Here is a 23,476-nt window from a genome sequence, read left to right on the forward strand (position 1 = left end):
GTAAAAATGCAACCTTAGTATATCCTTTAAAGCAAAAAAATCATGATAAAAAAGGCTGCTAGACTAGCTACGTTTTGAAAGTTCAATTGTCAATTTGTGAATGTGCACATCATTAAGCAAATAGTATATGTTTCTATGTACAAGCACTCAACATGAATCAAGACAACAACATGAACATGATACGAGATTTGAAAAAGCACACTTGTTTGAGTGGTATGCGGTAATATATGATCCCTTAATGAAGTTGTAGTTGTAGGTTTGCTAATTCATCGTGTGCAATTGTTTCATATTTGATTACAATCTCCAAATTTATGCAAGGAAGAAAGAGGGTTTTAGAAATTATAAGGAAGAAAAAGGGTTTCAAAAATTGTAAAAAATAAATACTGCCCTTGAGGCTAGTACCCCATTTTCTATTGCAAACATTCCAAAATTGCTTTTGGTTGATGAATATTGTCACTTACCTATCGGAACTAAATTAATTCTTGAAGGGATTTATAAATAATTGTTATAGAGCTCACAATTGCAAATAAATTTATGAAGCCTAGATGAAGAATGAACTATGACAAATAACTCTGATATAAAGCTAGGACGGTTTTTAGCAAAACCCTCAAGTGCTAAATCAAAATCTATAATGTTTCAAGTGGAAAGTTTGTATTTTTGCAAAAAAAGAATCATAAAAGTTTTAGATCAATCTTCAGAAATTAAGATATATGTGTAAGAAAATCCATCTAGAGAATGTCTTCAAAAAACCTATCAAAATCTAGTCTTCTTCCATTGCAAGGCAGTTCCAGACACACTCTAAGAAGTGAAAATGCAAATAATGCAATTAGAGTTGGATTTATCCTTTTCAAATGATTGTTAAACAAAGATTGTTTAATAGTTTTCAATGTGCAAGACACAAATGATTAAAAGATGTAGTGAGAACATAATTGTTCGCCTATGGAGACGGGACTAAAAATCAAAAATAGATAGATAAGAATTTTATCAGCACATAGATAACCTCTCATGTAAGGCTTTGCCAAGTTGTACATAACAAGTCTTCTCACTGCATATTTTCATTTATTTTTCTTCTACATCTTTACTTGATATTTGTTTTATTTGTTAAGATTAATTAAATTGTCAGGCTTATATGTAGGAGCTTTGTTTCCAGACTTTACAATTTTAATCGAAAAATTGTCAACCCTAATCATAAAAATTATTTTTGGTTACTATTTTTTTTTCTTTAAATGTTCTTTCTATTCGTGTATCTAGTACCACATAAATTTTAAAAATTATCTATTTGTTTCTCTGATTTTTCCCTCCATCAGTTGTATCAAAACATTTCCTTTGAACTAGTTTTTTATTTCCCCATGTGCAAATCTTTTTAGGCTGTCATGTTTTTAAATTCCCATGAGTGCAGAGGTTCTTGAATTGAAAATCTCTTTATCTTTTCATGTTGTTTTCTAGTATCCAACCATTGTGGCTTCGTTTGTTTGAAGTCTCATTGAGTTGTCTCTCAAGCTACAGTACCATCATTTCCTCCCATCTTAGTTGTTTTCATTCACACCATCACACTGCATTAAACTCAAATATTATAGCATAAACACATGGTAGCAAAATGCTTATTTTCTTGAACCAAGTAGTGGATCTATTGTGGTTGTGTGATATTCAATGTGAGTTCTTTCGTTAGATCTCTTTGGAGTTTTTAGCTTGCAGGACATATTTTTTGGAGGTTGAACAAATTTGTTGTTTTTGTTGATTAGCCTCTTAGGAAAGAAATGGACCTTTGAGGTGTGTGTGTGTGTGTGTGTGTGTGTGTGTGTGTGTACATCTGTATATATATATATATATATATGTATGTATGTATGTATGTATGTATGTATGTATGTATGTATGTATGTATGTATGTATGTATGTATGTATGTATACAATTCTTTTTAGAAAAATAATGTTGTCTACTAGATTTTTAAATAGTTTGTGAGGAAAAAATTATGTGTGTGTATGTATATATATATATATATATATATATATATATATATATATATATATATGTATGTATGTATGTATGTATGTATGTATGTATGTATGTATGTATGTATGTACACAATTCTTTTTAGAAAAATAATGGTGTCTACTAGATTTTTAAATAGTTTGTGAGGAAAAAATTCAACAAATGTGCACTTTTCAATGGTATATGGGTATTAAATTCAGTAGATCAATCGTATTCTTTATTTGAATATTTGTAGGATTTTTGTTGTTAAGTAAAAAATTACATACCAAGGATTTCATGATTGTTGTTTACTTAACTATGGATGGACATTTAAAAATGGTTTTTATATTGATGGTTCTTATTGTGTTGATTGAGACTTTATTGTTCATCTATTGTACTATGTGGTTGATTTTATGGGTTATAATTCAGACCAAAATCACAAAACATTTTTAATCTTTACTAATAGATTTTTAGATGATGCACAATGTTGGAAATGAAATATTTTTAATCATTATGAATTAATTTGTAAATGATGTAGAACGCTAGAAATGAAAATGTTATTATCATGCTTGATTTTTTAATTGTATTTTTGTCATTGTTAACTTTTTTTAACTAGATTCCCTTTAAGTTTGTGCAATTCCCTTTACAAAATCATTTCAAAGGTGCTCACCTCAAGATTATTAGCTATCTTACCTTCCATTATCTCTAATCAGCAAAATTGTTTTGTCTCGCTTTGGCAGATTCTGGATTCTATTATCACTATGCATGAAAATATTCACTCCCTTTAGATGTTGCATAAGGAAGGTTTTCTAATGAATCTTGAACTTTCTAAAGCCTATGATAGGGTGGACTGGAAATTTCTTTTTTGGATTCTCTGTTCGATGGGTTTTAATGACAAAGTGATTAACCTAATCAAACAACTAATCACGTCTTCCTCTGCGACTATCTTGGTGAATGGGGATTCTTCAAAAAAAATCAAACCATCCACTCTAATCCCATTTTCTATCATGGCAGTCCCTTGGAAGATTAATAGCACCCTATGTTGAAACTAATAAAATCAAGGGCCTTAATCTTTCCTTGGGTCCTAAAGTGTGCTCTCATGAGTAATTTGTGGATGATACTTTTCTGATGGGGAGGTCCATTATTAAAGAAGCTAAAATGTTTAAGGAAGTGATTTCTTTCTACACTAAACCCTCAGGTCAACTCACCAACTAGACTAAAAGTTTTATTTTATTTTTGAATACCCTAATCCAAAGGCAGGTTAGGATGGTTGTGATCCTAGATTGTAAGATTGGGTCCTTCCCTGATAGTTATCTTGGTTTTTCGTTGGGTTAAAGGTGGAGGAGTCCTTCTAGATAAAAACTAATTGATAGATTCAACTCCAAACTAGCTGGATGGAAAGGTGCTCTCCCAAGTCAAGCAAGTAAGATTCAACTTCTTAAAGCTACTTTACAAAATCTTCTTATCTATGCTCATAGTATCTTCTCCATCCTTGCAAAAAAATTTGAGACCACTAAAATAATTTAGAAAATCTTCCTCTGATGGGGGTAGAGAAGAAAAAGAGATTTCATTTGGTTAAGTGGGAAGATGTTTGTAAACCTAATAAAAATGGAGGGTTTGGTTTATGATCAATCAGGTTGACTGACAAAGCTCTCCTAGCTAAGAAAATATGGACAATGTTTGATACTGATAAAGAATGGAGTATTAAGCTGAAAGATAAATATCTTTTAAATTACAATGACTTGCATTCTTTTCTTGAGTCTAAAGAGTGCATTAAAGGCTCGATTATCTGGAATAGTATTCAAAGATCTAGAAATAGATCTAAAATGGGCAGTGGATGGATGTTGTGAAATGGATCAAAAATAGACTTTTGGGAAGACCAATGGTTGTTTGATAAATTTAGCTATTTTTCAAAATAGATGTTTGATGCACTACTGGAGAAATGATTCTTGGGTCAATCTAAAAATCATTAGTCAGGATTTGATTCCAATCTCTAACAACCTTAATCAATGATTCCCAAGAGGGGATGTTGAAGACAGATTAATTTGGAAACTTAACCCTAATGGGAAGTACTTTGTGGCTTCTGCTTGCAAAGAAATTTTAAGGATGACAATAAGCCTTTCTAGGCGAAGGCTTGGATCAAAGACTTAACTCCTAAGATCAATGCTTTCTATTGGCTATTCCTTCGAAACAAGATTCTAACTACTGATAATCTGGCAAAAAAGGGAATGATAATCCCTAATGTTACCTGTGTCATCAGGAGGTGGATTGTGTCAATCATCTTTTATTGAAATGCCATTATATGGAGGAAATTTGGAACTCTATAATTGCAAGGATGGACTTGTCCTGGATCTTTCCTAATACTATTCAATATTTCTTTGAGCAATACCAAAATCCTATTAATAACTAAAGAGTTCAAAAGCTCTAGAATTTCATAGTTCCCCACACCATCTGGTATGTTTGGAAAGAGAGAAATAATAGAATATTTAGGAATCAACATAGAAATGCTAAAGAAAGTGTGGAAAGAATTATTATTTTTATTAATGAAAATATCCATAGTTCAAATGACATAAACATAAATTATGATATTATTGAAAAGGAAATCCATGAGAGGTGCGAGATTTCCAGATGTAAAAAATATTGAAAAATAAATAGAGAGGATGTGGTCTAGACTTCCCCTCCTTAAGGTTTGGTCAAAGCCAACTTTGACAGAGTGGCTAAAGGGAATCTGGGAACATCAGGTTGTGGTGGATTATTGAGAAATGAACATGGGAACTGCGTAACTATGATTTTTGTCCCCTTGGACTTTCAAACCAATCATAGTGCAGAAGCTATGGCGGCTCTTTCTACTACCATATTGGCTAAGGAAGTTGGGTGTCACCGTATCTAGTTAGTTGAAGATTCTAAAAACATTATAAATTGTATAAATGGTCAATAGGAGACTAGCTTTACTATAAGTCATATAATGGAAAAAATCAAGACTGAAATCCAAACTTTTGAAGAAGTTTATATATCCCATGAATTTAGAGAATCCAACAAAGTGGCAGATTTTCTTACTAACATGACAACAAGGAGTAGTGATATCATAAATTGGAAGGGCACAGAACATATGGAGGATGACAGCATCAACATCATAAACTATGATAAAATAAACTCTCAAGTAGGGATCATCATTAACCAAAATGAAGGAAAGAGATTATCATGATCTTAACATTTGTACTATCAACGCAAGGAAAAGACTAGCTTTAAATTACTTAGTCATTATCGCCAATTTGAGTTGGGATATTGTCTATGTTAAGATATATTTACTGAAGCAAGTGCTTTGTGAGAGTAGAGTCTTGTACTTGCAGAGCTTGGGTGTTGCAAGGGCATTGTATTTGCAGAGTTGAGAGAACTATGGGAACGGATTTGAACTGTGTTGAGCTTGACTCTTGTCAATAGAAACAACATGAGAAAACGTGGAGAATTCTGAAGAAAGGGGGCTTAGAGAATTTCCAGGAGTAGTTTACTAGTGTTGACAAGGACATTACTCAACAATTCATGAAAACTTGGGATGAAGGTAAGGTCATCCAACATAGTTGTAGGGTTACTGTTAATATTGACTTGATTTTTAAAGTTAGTGGGATGATGAATTCTAGTAAAAAAAATTCAAAGGAAGCAAAATTGCTAAGTAAGTTGTTAGTAGATTCACTATGAAGAAAAAAGAGAAGGTAAGATGGTTAAGAAGTGTGTTAGTTTCTTTGAAATTCATCAAATTAAGAAGAAATGGTGTAATGTGTTAAGGGCTATCATGGAGTATGTTACTTTAGATGGGAGGTTCACAATAGTCTAAAACTATCACTTTGTTTTCCTTAATCACTTCGTTCATGAGGAAAAAGTTTCCTTTCCATTCTATCATTATAGTTCTATCGTTAAGGGTCTTGAAAAGTATTGCAAGAATCTAACTAACCCTATTCTCCATGAGATTTTAATGAACATGATTGTGAAGTATTGTGAAAAGCACAAAATTGGGGAACCGTTGGTGGTCAAGACCAACACAAGTTAAAAGGGGAGATTTGTAGGAAAACGAAGAGGGGGTATAGCATGCAAAAGAAAACAAGAAAAGAAAATCGGTCAAGTCGAATTCTCAAGATTCCTTTGATGACCCCTCCGTGTCAAATAAGGAAAAAAAGAAAAGGACAAAATTTAAGGTATTTAACTTAGAAGGGAGTGCTTCATTGACTTCTACAACTCGAAGGAGAACTCCACCCACTCTGAGTCTTATACGGAGCAGGATTCAGAGAAAGGTGAAAGTCTTGAAGGGGGGGAGGAAAGTGCTCAGGATAAGGAAGAACAAGTTGAATATGAGAGGGGGGAGGAAGAAAAAATGGAAGAGGATAGTTGGTTTGGTAGTGAAGACCTTGAAGATAATGGCAAAAGGGATCATGAGGAAGCTCCCGATGAAGAAAATCTAGAGGACAAAGAAGAAGGTTCCCTGGAGCACATCTTAGATGATATCAAGAAAGGGATGTGGGAGGAGAAAGAGGGGCATTCTGAGGTCAAAATGTATGTGAGATAAGAGAAAGAGGAGGACTATTGTGAGGAAGCTAATGTGATGTCTTTTGGCTCTTAGGAGAATGAGAGGGTAAGCCAAGATCTTAACCCGAAAGAAATTATGGTGAAAGCCCTAAATGATATAAGTGATAATAGGGGAGAAGGGAAAATTGGTTTTGATCATTGTGGTAGAAGATTTTCCTTGGAAAGCAAAGGGGACATGGAGGATAAAGATGAAAAATTTATCCAGGGATCCTCTACACTAGATTTGCCCTAGATGAGAAATGTTGAAAATGATAAGGCTAGTTTGAACATTTTGGACATCGTTAAAGCCGGGTATTCCAACTCCCTCAAATGTTATAGTTAGATTGTCAATGAAATTCAAGTTATAAAGAATGATATGCAGGATCTTAGGAAGTATGTAGGTGGTAATCAGAGTGGTAATAACGCCAATAATACGAGTACTTAGATTGAGGAAATGGAGGAAAAACCAAAGGAGTTGACAGAGAGAATTCAGAAGAATGAAACCATGTTGGTTACCATCCTACTCTAGAGTCATGAACAACTTAAGGCCTCTAGGTTGAATCACAAAAAACTATATGAGATGTTACAGAACAAGAAGATCATTAATTTGGGCAAGGGGGAGGGTGTAGCTAGTGAAATCATGGGTCCTTGTAAAAGAATAAGAGCTAACACAAAGAATAATGTGGAGGACATCAAAGTGGAGGAGCCCAAGTAGGACTCCATTCTTCAAACTATGCAAAAATTGGAGCAATTGGAAAATGAAACAGACCGCTTGCTCCTAGACTTGGTCTAGGGTCCTAGTCTTTTTTGTTTTGGTCTTTCCTATCTCTGTGTTAGGATGTCTCTTTTGTAGTTTGTTTTGTTGTTTCATTTTTTATTGTTGGTCGGTGTTACCTTTTCTGCTAGTAATTATTTTATGTATGATACTTTATCATTTATCTATCTTTAAGAGGTTTCTATTGTAAAGGGTTTTAGGTCCCTTCAAAACCTATTTTTGCCTTTAATCCAAAACTTTTTCAACTAGATTATCTTATTGATTTGGTCGATTAAGGTTTTTTTCTTTCTTCTATTTTTTTTTTTCCCACTCTGTAATAATTAGAAATTTTGTATTATTTGTATGCAAATGGGGAAAATCTTAGAATAAACATTTTTGGTAAAATTTCAAGGACAGATAATGTTTTAGTAGTTTTGGACACAAAAATCATATACTCTCTCAATAATTCAAGTAAGCTAATTAGTTGTTTGGACATTCTCCAGGATCAATTAAATGGATTAAAATAATGACGTAGGATATATTCGATTTTGTTAATCTGTGTACATAAGAGAACTACAACTGAGATAATTCATTTCAAAGATCTTAAATATTTTTTAATTTACAATGTAAATATGATCTCACTTTCATCAAGTTCTCTCAGCACTTAGGAAATTTTGTGGTTTGCATGTTACTTTTGGCATAGAAATCCTAAATATTGTTTACAAATAAGATACATTACTCATGGTCATCACTATCTATTTTGAGCCCCAATTTGATAAGATTACAACTTTGCATTACTATTATCATTTATGGCTACCATTCTTATCAGTCTACACTTTTAACACATTCCACAAAGTATATCAATCCTATCCGCTTATTTTTGCACGTATAAAAATGCACAACTACTAGTTATCATTATGTCTTAAGCTTGAGTAGACTTGAATCAAAGACTTCCCAGATAAGAGGTTCACAATTTAATGTTGTGTTATAGGCTCTTGCATTTTTTAAAATATATTTATAAGCTAGTGAGTACTTTATTAAATTATTTTATAAAAAGTTAGCTTAAAAAAAAATGTAGAGAATAAATGATGTAGTGAGTACTTCATTTATTTTTCAATTATGCACTTAAACAAACATATTTTTGAAAATTTCTATAAATGAAACATGATTATTCTCATGCTTTCTTTATCATTGTAGTTTGTTTCCTTTAAAAATCTTTACTAAGAAAGTAAGAAAAGAAAATGAAATCCATTAAACCAAGAGCAACAAAACAACATGAGTCCCTGAACATATCAAAGAAGTTCTACAGTTCTAGGTAAGGGACAACCTCATCCCTGACCCCTAGTAAGGGACAAGGTCATCCATAAACCCTAAAAATTATGCCTTTGTGCTAAAAGAGGAAATTTTGCTTTATATTTTAATACATATTATACTAATTAGCTCTCTATTTGGTCAGTGTGATCATTGTTTTCCTATGGAAATGTATTTAGAATGATTTAGAATAACTGAGAGGGGGGAGGGTAGGGTGTGAATCAATTATCCAAAGTCCTAATGTACCAATTGAACTTCTAATCACTTCAAATACTTTAGATCTAAAAATTCAATAGCTTGGTCTCTATGGTAAACAATCAACAACATAAACTTGCAGTCTGTTGTCCTAATAATTATCAAACTTGCATAATATAAAACATTAACAATAATACATATGAAATAACATCCACACAAGTATGACACCAATATTTAACGTGGAAACCCAATTTGGAAAAGCCACCAATAACATGTCACCATTTTTTCACTCTTCTAAAGTGAGCTCTATTAGGAGCCAACCCTGTTAAAGGTTACAAAACACACTATTAGATTTGACCTTATTAGAGGATTTAATAACCCTATTAGGAGTGGCCTTGTTAGAGGACTTTAGAACATTCCATTAGAATTTTACTTTGATTAAAGGATTTATCTGTGATTGTAAGGTCAACCTTGATTAAAGGATTTCAAGACTGATACAATGGTTAGAAAGTAACAACAAGTCTGGTCTAACAAATACAACTCACTTTTCAAATATAGATCACAATTTAGTTTACATGTTGATCCACTAACTGGCCTCTATTGTCATCTCTGTCTCAAATTTTCTTGCAACTCCTTCAAGCAATTACACTTCAACTCTTTACAACTCTTCTTAGTCTTTTGCTAAAGTTCGCCAATCAATAGCATCAACAACTGCTCCAACCTTATTGGGTTAGCTCTTATACCTCCTTAGATAGGTAATTATGATATTTTTCTTCTTAAACACCACCAAAGATCTTAGGGTTTGGTCAAATTCATCAAATCCTTCCAATATTTCATCTCCTATTTTCTCTTCTAGAAACTCCTCCAAACTTTGCCTTGAATTCGTGCATAGAAATGCTCACACACAGTTTCCCTTGAATTAAATGTTCTAGGTCATCCATCATTATCTTTAACACACTTTACATATTCCAAGAAATTAACTATGTCGGTTGGAAATCACAATTTCCTCATCTTTTATTAAATTTTGTCCCTCAAACAACACTATGTTATGATACTTGATCATCGCTAGGTTACTCGGTTGCTACTAAAATTTTCTATTTGGCACTTATACTATCACTCGGTCAATACTAATGCTTGGTTGATATTATATTTTCTTAGCTTATACTGGCACTTGGTCAATACTAGCATCACTCGGCATAAACTTCAAGTTCTTTAATCTTTTACTCTTTTGCTCAATCAAGACTATGCATTCGGTCATTGTTTGATTTTATACATATATATATATATATATATATATATATATATATATATATATATATATATATATATATATATATATATATATATATATATATATATATATATATATATAATTAGGCTTTAGTACACTTATCTTCTTCACTTATGTTATGATCAAATAATCACTTTATCTTGTCAAAGTCTAATTAATCAAGTGCCCATTGTAGTTCCTTTCATAACTCAACCTTTCCTCTAGGTTCTTTTGTTATGTCCATCTTCTCAAATCCTCTTCATCAATCATCTTGATATAGCATTCAAATTAGATAGCAAACTGTCTTACCAATAAGGTTTGACATCAATGAAAACATAATAATTGTCTCAATTGTAGTTTCCAATAATCTCCCTCTTTAGAATTGATGAAAACACCTCTAGTTACCATATAATCCAGAACATGTACTACTTCGAGGATCTACCTCTATGTAGCATATATTCATTAATATCCTTAGTTTCATTATGATTGTCATTAGTGTTTCCAACAATATTTCTCTTTTATTTTGATTTTTATTCTCATCCATGAATATCTAATATGAAGCACATAAACTCCCTCTATCATATCAGATCATGAAATCAATCACCTTCCTCTTTATTGTTGGCAACACCTTTCATACATTCTCCCTCTTTCTTATTACTCCATGGTAACTAAATATCACCTCCCTCTTTGACAACAATGCCAAAGATGCTTCATGTTTTTGGCATACATCTTCATCTTGTAGATATCTTCATGTCAATATAATTGAATGTTATTCACCATCAGTCATTTGGTTTATGAATGATACAACATTATGTTCTTCTTTCTTCACTACTTTAGGTAGCTCCTAAAGTATGACTATTTGCATCAACTTGTAAGATATTCTAATCAACTCGTTTGATGCAGCACTTCAGCTTAACTTAAGTAGCATTGGCTAGGGGAATCACCCCTAATTTACCTCTTAGATATTCAAAACTATCCTTAAGTAAAGCCTATATCAGCTATTTTCTCCTTAGTGTTTATATACTCCAATCTCACTTTTTTTCTTGAACTAGGTCCCTCAAGTAATGATACTTGATAGTAATATACTTGGTCTTTCTATGCATTACAGGGTTCTTTAATATATATTTATAGCACTTATGTTGTTATGGTAGATAACAATTGTATCAGTGATTTCTCCCTTCATACCTTTCAACAATTGATTGATCCATACATTATTTGAACAATTTACTACTGTTGCCACATATTCAGCTTCAGTTGTTGATTATGAAATACAATTTGTTTCTTTCTTGTCCATGAGATTAGTCTTCTTCCTAGAAAGAAATCTCCACCACTTGTACTCTTGCTATCATCAGCACTTTCTACCCAATCGAAATCAGTGTTTAGTGTTTATATACTCCAATCTCACTTCTTTTTCTTGAACTACTCCCTCAAGTAATGATACTTGATAGCAATATGCTTGGTCTTTGTGTGCATTATAGGGTTCTTTAATATATATTTATAGGACTTGTGTTGTCACGATAGATAACAATTGGATCAATGATTTCTTCCTTCATACCTTTCAACAATTGCTTGATCCGTGCATTATTTGAACAATTTACTGTTGCTGCCACATATTCAACTTTAGTTGTTGATTATGAAATAAAATTTTATTTCTTTCTTGTCCATGAGATTAGTCTTCTTCCTAGAAATAAATCTCCACCACTTGTACTCTTTTTGTCATCAACATTGTCTACACAATCAAAATCAGTGTATACTTTTTGTTCAAAATTGTCATTTTTCTTTTAATATAAGCCATAGTCTTCTGTTCCTTTCAAATATCTCAATATCCTTTTCATTTCCATAATGTGATTCTCCTTCAGGTCTATAGAAAACATTACAACAATCTCAACTACTAGGGCAATATTAGGACTACTATGAAAAACATATTGTAGTTTCCCAATCATTGATATGTATAATGTCTAGTCACGTGAGTTGAATTGTCATTTTTAGATAGCTCATGTCCTGTAGCCACAAGTGTGCTCACTAGTCTTGAATCTTTTATTCCAAAAAAAATTAGTATCTCCTTGATGTATTTTTATTGATCAATGTAGATACATAGGTTCATCTAATATACTTGTAAACCAACAAAGAATTTGATCTCACCAAACATAGACATTTCAAATTTCTTCTTCATCTCATCTGCAAATGATTTGCATAATGCATCCTTTCCTCCAAATGTGATATCATCAACAAAAACTTTAGATAGCAATATCTCATTGTTACCTCCAGTCTTCAAGTATTGATTATTTATATCATTAGTTCTTGAAAATCCAATCATTACCAAATAATTATGCAACCTTTCATACCATGCTCTATGGGCATGTTTAAATCCATATAGATCTTTTGTGCAATTTACATACCATATTCTTCTTGCTGGGATTTATAAATCCATCTAATTGTTCTATGTAAACATATTCTTCAAGTATTCCATTTAGAAATGTAGATTTGACATCCATTTTGTACACTTTGAATCCTTTGTAAGAAAATAGGTAAGTAGTGTTCTAACTTCTTCCAACCTTGCAACTAGGGAAAATGTTTCTCGTACTCAATTCATTCTTCTTGTTCATATCCTTTGCATACCAAGCTAGCCTTGTTTCTTGTGATTTCTCCTTTTTCATTTAGCTTCTTTCTAAATACCCACTTGGTTCCAATAACATTCTTGTCCTTTGGTCTAGGTACCAGTGTCCAAGTTTTCTTCTTCTCTATCTATTCAATTTCTTCATTCATTCCTTGAATCCAATCTTCATTCTCCAAAGCATATTTTACTGATTTAGGGGATAGTAGACATGTATCACTTCTACCTCTTTTCCTTTTCATAACTCTAGAGTTTATCTCCAATGATTTGTTAAAGTGCATGTTAGCTTCTCACATCTTTTTCTAGTACAGGTTCTTTCATTCTTTCTTCTTGCACAAGTTCATCTTGAAAATTGATCTCAAGTTCATTTTGTATCTATGCTATAGGTTCTTCTTGCTTGACGTTGTCTTCCTGATGTTTGACATCTACTACATGTCTCTCGACATCATTTTTCTGACATTCAACACCCACAATTTGTTGCTCGATAGCTTGTTGTTGTAACTCAACATTCACTGTTCATTATTTCTTGATAGTTTTATTCTCTTGCTCAAGTAAGGTGTAGGGAACACCTTCATCCACATAAATGAATGTGATATAATCTTTAGGTTCTGTCTTGCATTCAACTTCATTCTTTTTTGCATATTCATCAACTTCCACATTTGCACTTTTCACAACTTTGTTAGTGCTAGAGTTCAAACATTTATAAGCTTTTCTCTTAGTGGAATAAACAAGGAATATGCCTTCATCACTTTTAGCATCAATTTTTCCATTTTTATTATCCTTCAATGTATAACATTTTCTTCCAAAAACTTCAAAATACTTCACATTAGGTGCATACCCATATCACAATTTAAAGGGTGTAACATTTGTACATTTTCTTGACTTGTACTCAATTCAAAGTATAAACTATTGTACATACAACTTCTCTCTAATATTTCTATGATAGAATATTTTCCATCATCGGTGTTTAGCACAATCCATGATTGATCTATTTCTCCTTTCAGTTATTCCATTTCGGGGAGGGGTCCTAGGTGCTGACATTTGCCTTTTGATTCCTCTATTATTGAAAAATATGTTGAATTCATTAGAGATAATTTTTCCTCCTCTATTAGATCTCAAGCACTTCAAACTCTTAACTATTTCTTTTTCAACTCTAAAATGCCACTTAAACAACTGAAAAGCATCAGATTTTTCTTTAAGAAATATTACAATCACCATTCTAGAATAGTCATCAACAAATAGAATGAAATATTTGTCTCCATGGTAGCTTTTTATACCAATAGGTCCACAAAGGTCAGTATGAACCAATTCCAAAATATTGTTAGATGAATAGGTCTTGTTCTTGAAGCTAGACTTTGTCATTTTTCCCAATTGACATTGTTTACACAACATTATCAGGTTTCTTCAATCTTGGTAACCATCTTATTCGTTTCATCTTACTAATGCTTACCAAATTATCAAAGTTCACATGATATAACCTCTTATGCCATAACCATATATCTTCATTTTGTGCAAACAAACATGTCTCATTAGATAAATCTAGATAGAATAAGTTACCTCTTGTTTGATCACCACTTTCAATCAGTTCACTAGTAGCATCAAATATCTTGGCCTTCCTGTGATGGAATTCAACATTGTATCCTCATTTGTTCAACTCTGAAACACTCAACAAGTTATAATTAAGTCCTTCAACCCAGTAAACATTTTCACACTTGATCTTGTCAATCAGTTGTCTTGATTATTTACCTTTTACAAGATATGGTGCATCATTACTAAAATTAACACAACTACCTTTGTATGGTTCTATGGATTCAAATTTATTGTTATCATTAGTCATGTGATGTGAACAACCAATGTTAATTATCCACCTATCACCTTTACTCACATGTGAAATAAATGTAGTTTTTTTCATCTTCATCAAAATCTTCTTTCGTAGCAACATAGATAACTTCATCATCATTACTATCAGACTCATTACCAGTTTCTTCTTCACCAATGTAACAAGATTTCTTATCTTTGTCTTAGCAGTCTTCATTTCTCCTATTGTCTTGGTCATCTCTTCTTCATTTGTACGTGCTTTCCCTTTTCTCATTCTTGTCTTCTTTGTTAGGATGGCTTCCAACAATTTGACCAACTTTGTTACATGAAAAAAAATTATGGGAAGTTTATCTTTGTATTTTCCCTTTCCTCTTGAAATTTTTCTTGCTATCGGTGCTTCAAACCCATCAAGTTAATCATCAAAAGCATCACTATCACTAGTCACACATTTTCCTTTTCCTTTTCCTTTTCTTACTAATAATCAATTGTTATTTAAAAGCATGTTCAACAGAAGTAGGAGTGAAATTATCAAAATTAGACATCTCAAAAGCATTAAGCCTACCAATTACACCTTCTACAATTAGGTTGTTACCAGGGGTACATCTCAATTCTTGTATTGTAGAAACTCTAAAAGCATAGGTAGGAAGTATATTTCACAATACCTTGTTGATCACAAACTCATCATCAATCTTTCCATTTGCTCTTCTTATAGCCTTTACTACATGTTTGATTCTTCCACAGTATTGAACAATATTCTCACCTTCCATCATTCTCATTTCATCAAATTTGCCTCTCAAGATTTCTAATTTTGCTCTCAAAACATTTATGTCTCCTCCATAAATGGTCTGTAATGTATCCCACATTTTCTTTGCGGTAGTCCAATTTTTAATGTCATCAAACTTGGTATAGCTAAGGGTTGATGCAATCTCCAACATAGCCTAGTTGTGTTCTTGCTTCGCTTTCATCTGTTGAGCTGTCAGAGGAACTGGTGTTATTACCACATATGCATTTTCTATATAGTATATTGTGCCATCTCCAGTTCCTTCTATAGGAAAATTCATCAAACTCTTCCATGTAGGGAAGTTCTCTTTATTCAACTTTGGCACCTCCTTTTGTACATCTTGATCTTTAGCTCCAAACTATACCTTCAAACTTTTCTCTACAAGAACCAATGCTCTGATACCATATTTTAGAATGATTTAGAATAACTAAGAGGGGGGTAAATTAGTTATCCAAGGTCCTAATGTACCAATTTATCTTTTAATCACTTCAAATACTTCAGATCTAAACATTCAATAACTTAGTCTCTATAGTAAACAATAAAAAACATAAACTTGTAGTCGACTATCCTAATAATTATCAAACTTGCAAAATGTAAAATATTAATAATAAAACATCACAAATGATAGCCACTCAAGTATGACACCGAGATTTAATGTGGAAACTCAATTTGGTAAAAAATACCAGTAAGATGTCACTAATTATTCATTCTTCTGAAGTGAGCTCTGTTAGGAGCCAACCCTATTAAAAGTTACAAAACACATTGTTAGGTGTGACCTTATTAGAGAATTTAATCACCTTGTTAGGAGTGGCCTTGTTAGAGGACTTTAGAACATTCCATTAGAATGCCACCGTAATTAAAGGTTTTATTTATGAATGTTAGGCCAACCTTGATTAAAGGATTTCAATACTGATACAATGGTTAGAAAGTAACAATAGGTTTAATCTGACAAATATAACTCACTTTGTAAATACATATCACAATTTGGTTTACATGTTGATCCATTGACTGGCCTCCATTGTGATCTCTATCTCAGATCTGCTTTGCACTCCTTCAAGCAATTACACTTTAACTCTTCACAACTCTTCTTAGCCTCCTATTGAAGTTTTTCAATCAATAGAATCAACAATCATTCTAACCTTATATGGTTAGCCATTGTACCTCTTTAAATAGGCAATTATAATCTTTTTTCACTTAAACACCACTGTAAATCTTAGGATTTGGTCTGATTCATCGAATCCTTCCAACATTTTGTCTCCTCTTTTCTCTTCTAGAAAATTCTCCAAACTTTTCCTTGAATTCATGCATAGAAATTATCTAACACAGTTTTCCTTGAATTAAATGTTCTAGGTCATCCATCCTTATCTTTAACACACTTTATATATTCCAAGAAATCAACTGTGTCAGCTGGAAATCACGATTTCCTCATCTTTTATAAAATGTTGTCCCTTGGCCAACACTATGTTTTGACACTTGATCGCTACTAACTTTTCTATTTGACACTTATATTATCACTTAGTCGATAGTAATGCTCGATCGACACTATATTTGTTTGACTTATACTAGCACTCTGTTGGCACTAGCATCACTCATCATAAATTTTAAGTTCTTTAATCTTCTTCTCTTTTTCTTAGTCAAGTCTATGCATTTGGTCATTCCTTGATCACTTCTTTTAGGTTTCAGTACACCTATCTTCTTCACTTATGTTATGATTAAACAAACACTTTATCTTGTCAAATTCTAACTAATCAAGTGCTCGTTGTAATTTTTTTCATAACGCAACCTTTCTAGGTTCTTTTGTTATGTCCATCTTCTCAAATCCTCTTCATCAATCATCTTGATATGGCACTCAAATCAGTTAGCAAATTGTCTTACCAATAAGGTTTGACATCAATGACAACATAAAAATTATCTCAATTGTAGTTTCCAACAAATGTATTGGGAAGCCCTTTTGTAATGAAAGGTCATGATTCATCTGACTCTCTATGTGTGACTATTGCATCAAATATATAATAGTTGTTTCATTGGTATTAGTAATACAACTTCATTTTAGTAAGGTTGTTTCACAAGTCTTACAACAATTTTCCAAAAAAGTTTTGTATGGTTATTTTTTTGTGTGTATCTCTTAAAATAAACAATAATATGTTATGTTTAGATAAAATAATATATTTTGTGTTTTAGTAGCAAACTATGTGCAAAGGATTCATACAAATCAAACATTTATAGTTTGACTAGGTGAGCACAATTGGAAAGGGTGATAGTATCTTTCTTGTTATGCCATCCACTAAGGTTCTAACTTCTAAAGACACATAATAAATAATGGGTGGAGTTGGGATCTATCCTCAAGGGATTTCGGTGGAATGAGTAACTCTAGTCCATGGTTAATACAAAGGGGTTGAAACAATTTGAGATTGCTCAACACATAAGCTAAAAAAAGATACATAAAAATTACTATATATTTTTTAAGATATTAATTGTGTCAAATTTAAAAAGAATAAAAATGTAAATTATTGTATGATTAAAAATAAAGTTCATTCCATTTACAATATAAGATGTATTAACTAATTGTCACAATATTGAAACAAAAATTATCCAAGCTATTGCATAACAATTATAGATATTGTTATTAATATTAAAATAAAATATTATTTTTAAATAAAATGAGTAAAAATAATATTTTTATTTGATATTTTCATAAATATATCAATATTTATTAAATATAAATTAGAGATATTGTGTTTAAATTATTTGATATCACTTATATAACAATCTAAGTATGAAATAAATAATTATCATATTATCTACTCAAGTCAATATATAAATAACTAATAATTTTAATATAAATGTCAACATAATTTGACATTTTGTGTGTGTGTGTAATTATTTTATTTAATATCAATATAGGGACCTTCAACTTTCGACCATGACTTGCAAATGTTACAAACTAGCCCAATTTTAAACGAAAATTCTAAATATGTAATATATAGCCTTACAACAAAATAATTTCCATAGATTAGTGACAACAAATATTTCTCTAAGATCATGCAAAATTCTACATACATGGCCAAATATTACATAGAATAGTGTAAAAGTTAAAAGGGAGACTAGATGTCGAATAGTCAAGAATGAAATACCAATGAGGAAGAATCAATTTTGAAAGAGGATCAAGGGTTCCATTCCCAGGCCATTTTTGTTCATTCATCCTATATGATTTTATTGTAGCCCATGTGAACCCATCATTCTCATCCCACAAACCAATAATATATCCATAATCACATGTATAGATTTGTTTATCTCTAAACTAATTAATTAATCTAACGCTGTTAGAAATTTTATTTAGGGTTTTCCAAACCCAATTTGTAATTAGTTATGTAAGTTCAAGGAAAATATACGTATTGGTTTCATTTTTGTTGTAGTGGTATTTGGATTTTAGGGTTTTCCTAACTTTGAGGGTCTAAAATGGTTGAATGACGTAGGGGAGTAATAGGCAAAATTGTCCAATACCATCTCTTACTTGGCAACGCAGAAGTCCAGAAGCCTAGAAGAAGAACACGATTCTTCTTTCCTAGGTAAAACTATGCTTGAACAAGATTCTTCTTCTTCTACATGCGTGGAGGCAAGAATATGGTTGCATAAGTAAAAACTTTCCCAATGGCTTCTATTTGCCTAGCGTTGCATATATCTCATAGCCGTTGTAGCGTTTGAAAAAATGATTCCTAGGCTATATGATGGTAAAAGGAAGAACAAAAATTGAAACTCCAAAATTTCTTAAAATAAGATCATCAACCAGATTTGACATTGTGTATCATGAAATATTTCTTGACGATTTTGTTTGAGAAAATCCAAAAACCAAATTTAAGATTGAAAACAAAAATGAGATGATTGAATCCATTACTACATATTTTTTCAGAGGATATAGATTTTTTTTAGATGTAATTGAGAGTGAAATTGATTTTCTGCAGATGTAATCTAAATTTTTTCTTTAAATAAAAATACAAATAGAAAGTTTTGTAAAAAAATGCATTTAAATAAAACAAATACACAAAAAGTTCTAGAGATTTTTTTAAGTTGAAAAAATCAATTTAACCCTCGAAGAAATTAGTATCAACCAATAAGAAAAGAAAAATTAATGCGCAAGAAATATTTTTAAAACAAATTATTTTCAAAACTTTAAAATCTTGAATAATTTAGCTCTACAAATTAATTGAATAGAACTCATGAAAACATTAGTTCCCTACCTCTATATAGGTAGGGATTAATAAGCATTTTGAGAAAAGACAATAAATGAAAACAAAAATTAAAGCACTTTGTACTTAATAAATCATCTTCCCCCATATATCAGAACAATGGACGTTGTCATATATATTACAAGTTTAATCAAATCATTGATTTGAGTTCGAAATTCAAAGAGGTATGAAGAATTAGAGATCATGTTCAGTTTCTATGTGTTGCCCCACTTTTCACCATATACAAATTTTGCAAAGTGGAGAGTGAACTAATTTCATGTTCTATCAAGTTGGGTCAATAGGTCTTTGTTCTTTAGGTGCTGAGTTTCTCCATTAGGTTTTTATCTTTTCCCTTCTCCTGTATGACATTTAGCCCTGGTGGGTATTTCTTGGTTGTCATGAGTCTTAGGGGTAGTTTAGAGCCATCCTCGATGGAGATTCTCGATTTGTGCTGCATCTTTTTACTTCCATGCAGCTCATTTGATTTGGAGTTAGAGAAAATTGAATCGGCAGAAAATCAAGTTTCGGCTTCTCCTCGGCGGGTTTTCGCACCCCGAAGGCAAATTTTCGCAAAGACTGGCAAATGTTATTTGTAAGCTTCCTTGAAGTAAAGTGAATCATGTTAAGAAAAGATCATTCAAGTGATGTCATGGTCTCACAGCAAGAACCATTTTAAAGCTTGGAAAATGATCGTGATAAGCATCGGCGGAAAACCAGAAAAGAGCTTCTTCGTGGCAGACTTCAAAGTCAGTAATCAATTTTATGGAAAGGTCTATGTAAAGGAATTGAGAAAGCCAATGGGCCCCACCCCTCACTTTCAAAGTCATTTTTGTGTTTTCCAAAAGCTTAAACTAAAGTGAATAGGGCAAAGGATGTAAAACAATGGGCTTTGGCGGAAAAACAAGTTTCCTCTTCTCCATTTCGGGTTTTCGCACTGAGAAGGTGAACTCTGCGGTGATCCATAAATGCTATCTGTAGGCTGAAACAAGGAAAAAATAAGCATCGACAAAAAACTCAGAAGTAGCTTCTCCTTTGGCGGACTTCGAAACAAGAGGTAAACTTTTTGCAGAGGCCTAAATAGAAAGGTAAAGTTATTAGGCGGGCCCCATTTTTCATTCGCGAAGCCTCTTTGGTGTTTCTTGAACGTTTTTAGTAAAGTGCTTAGGGTTGAAAGGTAAAACAAAAGCTTAAGGGGAAAATCGGAAATCTGCTTCTCCGCTGCGGGTTTTCTACCCTCGAAGGCCATTTCTCGCACTTCAGAGAAAGTCATTCCTGCAAGCATGGTAAGTATGTGATTTGGTTGCAGATTATTTTGGGTGAATAAATAGAAGTAAATCAATGTATTGATTAGGTTTTTGCAAGTAGAATTGACCTAAGCAGATTTTGCCCAAGGAAGTACTCTATTCATGTTTTTCCAAAAGACGGATGAAACGGGAAGTAAATCGGTAATTAATGAGAGTTACCGTTGAACCAACGGAAATAGTGAAAAGACAAAGATAAATCTATTAGAACCTTTACATCCACCAATTCAACGGATTTATCCTTGATTTTTCTCATGTGGTGCGATTTATCAAATTCAACGGGCAAATCTAAGGTTATTTTATAAAAAGGGAAGTAATAGATTTTCAAACTCCCATTTCATTGTTATACTGTTGTACTAAATAGTGCTTTCAAGTAATTTTCGAGTTACGAAGTTTGCTCCTTGTATCAATTGCAATTGTTTGAACTGTTGCTATCATACATCAAATAAAATGGCAACAAGATTCACGGGTTTCGATGGATTGGGTGGAATTAAGTCAGCATGGTCGATTATCACAGATACTTCACTCTGTTTCTATGATATGCAGGATTTTCAAAGGAGATTGAGAGCAGAGCCAATCCACCCCATAACAGAGAAACTTTGAGGAAGTGGATTAGTAGAAGCAGCTAGGTTCCCTGTAGCAGTACAAGCCTCGGAGTTGATTTTAGAATGCATCAATCATTACAACCCGGATACAAGGCAAATTCTATTACTTGATCAGACAGTGTTGATTTCAATCGATCAACAATCAGTGGTGAATTGCTTGTGGATTCCAGAACGGGAGGAGTTCTCTGATTTGATGATGAGTGGAGCCATGTCCAAGTACTCTTTGAAGAAGATGGTTTGGAGGAGGGAGATCATGTAGTCTTGGTTTCAGAAGCCAAGGGGAGCTAAGAGTAAAGTCCCTAAAACTCTTTTCGGCACAGACCTCAAACCAAAAATTGTTGACATTTTGGTTCTGTTGCATCAACTCAAAGGTGAGGTAGAAGCTTTTAATTTTGTAGAGCAGTACTTCTTTTTGGTCCAAGTTATTTGCTCAGACACACAGTATATTGACTGGGCACATGAGGTCAGTGAACAACTTTCTAGGGCTCTCAGTGCAGCTAAGTTTTATAATTCTTTTTATATGTCCTCATTCTTGATATACATGTTGGCTTCTCTTCAATTGTGGCCGAAACTCCCTAGAATTGAGAATTTCCCTAATAATGTAAAAAGTTATGAGTTTTATCCATGCTTGCAATTATAGAATAGTTATGCAGAATACATCCGGGTAAATGATGCATTCACCATGAGGATTTGCAGGGAACTACAGGGGCACCCAGAGCAAAGATTCAGTCCAGAGGTGATGGCAATCATCAGCCAATTTGGCAGTTACTTCATCCAGTTCTCATCATTTTCTTATTTGCGTCTTGCAGAATTCAACGGATTCCCACTGAAGTTGCCCAGGTATCCAGATGATATGATCGTGAGGAAAGCAATACAAGTGAATGTGTTGAGCACCAACCTAAGGAAGAAAGGGTATGAATTCCCTATAAAAGTGGGAGCATACAGTTGTGAAACTAGATTAGATGCTAAGAATATACTCAAAGCATTTGAAAGTAAATACAAATTGGAAGAGTATGAAGTAGTAAGGCCCCTGTTTGATCCGAATGGATATGCTAGAGATGTGCTCCAGATTGGAAGCATAATCAAACATGTGACAACCATGGAGGATTATTGGGCAGATTGTAAGGACGATCTGGAGAGTCAAGATCATGCCTTTGCCAGATTTACAATTGATTAGGTAAAGACATATGGAATAAATTTAGATGTGGAAGGGCTGGAGGATGACGGTCAAAATATGTACAGTAATACATATTTGACAAAATTGAGGAATACTCCCATTAGCTCTGAACCATATGTTGAAATAGAAGAAAATTTTAATGTCATGATGGAAAGGATTACCAAAAGAACTGGGAAGTGGGTTGAATGGACAGCTAAGAAAGGCCGAAGCAAGAGCAAAGCTACTCAAGCTTCTCCAGCTGCAACTACTCCTACTTCATCTCAAAGTGCTACTACCACAGCTGCTCAAAGACCAGCCCAATCTGCGGGAGGAGGTGACCAACCCCTAGAGAAGCATGTTCCAATAACCCCAACCTGTCAAGGGGGATCACTACCAGTCATTGGAGCTCAAGCTGAAGCTGAAAAAGAAACGGAGGGATAGAAAGATGGATCTCCCGCTCCAATCTCACCTTCGCATGCTGCTCTTCCCCCATCTCCTCAAGCTTCTCCAACTCCATCTCTTCATTCTGCCCCTGTCTTATCCCCCCATCGTAGCCCTACTCCATCTGTAAGCACTCCAGTTCTTAAGCCTATTGGTTCTCCTATTCATATAGTAGAGATTGGAGATGATAAAAGTAGTAGTAGTGAATCCACTAAGTGTGATGAAGCTGACAAGAAAGCTCAAGAAGAAGAGAAAGCTCCAGGTTCATCTTGGCTCCTTTCTCGAGATCCAAAGACCCCCTTTTCTGCAGCTACAGCAACAATGACTCCAGTAAAGAAGAAAATGTTCAGCATTGAATCACTCAGAACAGCCTCCAAAGTGATTAATATAGATTCTTGGCTTGAGGATACTTTGGAGAAGAAGAGGAAAAGAAAAGATGAAAATTTCCCTTCAAAGGATGTTGTATCTCAAGCGGTTC

Source organism: Cupressus sempervirens, chromosome 9, assembly GCF_028749045.1.
Source record: "Cupressus sempervirens isolate cs-2001-9-10 chromosome 9, ASM2874904v1, whole genome shotgun sequence".
NCBI lineage: Eukaryota > Viridiplantae > Streptophyta > Pinopsida > Cupressales > Cupressaceae > Cupressus > Cupressus sempervirens.